A 991-nucleotide genomic window follows, 5' to 3' on the forward strand; every position below is an offset into this window, starting at 1 on the left:
CTACTTATACTGGTTTGTGTTGTGAGATTGTGAAAATATTAAGGTACTGCTATCAAAGATCCTGGTAGATTTGTAAGACAGGTATGTGTCTTATTCACACCGTCGGTATTCCTAACGGTAAATTGGGTCTATTGGGAGTGGGGTGTGACAGCTATGGTATCAGAGCGCTATGCTCTGCCTTAACTTACAATCTCAGTCAAACCATGATTTTGGAGAAACTAGGATTAAATAAAAATCTCAAGACAACAATAATAAAAATTATACAATTAGGAGACAAGCATAAGTGTTAAAGCCGTTTCATTATAATAAAGAACTTGAATACACAACTTACACTTTTTATAAAATTAAAGTACAAAAAGTAGGAAATCCTAACTAGCCTAAGTCTAGGAAATTAAACAACTGAAGCAAATGACATAATGTAAAAGTTCAACTAAACTTAAAAACATCAGACTCAGATAAAAATAGGAAAATGGAAATCCTAAAGGCCATAGTGGAAAATGTGCCACTACTCTTGCTTCTGCTGCTATTGGTTCTATTCTTGGCCCTGAGCCTGGTTCGGACCATGAGTTCCTGGAGGAGGCATCGGAATACAGAGATGGAAGACCATCGACTGCATCTATGCCTCTAGGGAGGCCACTCTATTATCTATAAGACAATAGGTCCTGTCCATGCTCTCGAGGCGGCCATCTATGTTCCTCATCAGTGATATAGTGGTGTCCAGACGGGCCATAACATCATTGAGACCATAAGGCCTCGCACCCCTAGTGCTTTGAGATGTAGAAGTCACCATAGAACCTATAGCCTGGGGATTAGGTGGTGGAGCCCCACCAACCCCAGCAGCTTCTCCTCCTGCACCAACATCAACAGCACCACTACCATCTACCTCCATAGGCTTGGGATAGGTGTCACCTCCCTTAGATCTATGGTCATCTTCCTTAGCGAGTCTTGGTTGAAGTTTGTGACTCCTTCACCCAAGCGTGCCTCACCCTCC

This window comes from Macadamia integrifolia, unplaced genomic scaffold (assembly GCF_013358625.1).
Source record: "Macadamia integrifolia cultivar HAES 741 unplaced genomic scaffold, SCU_Mint_v3 scaffold1293, whole genome shotgun sequence".
Taxonomy (NCBI): Eukaryota; Viridiplantae; Streptophyta; class Magnoliopsida; order Proteales; family Proteaceae; genus Macadamia; species Macadamia integrifolia.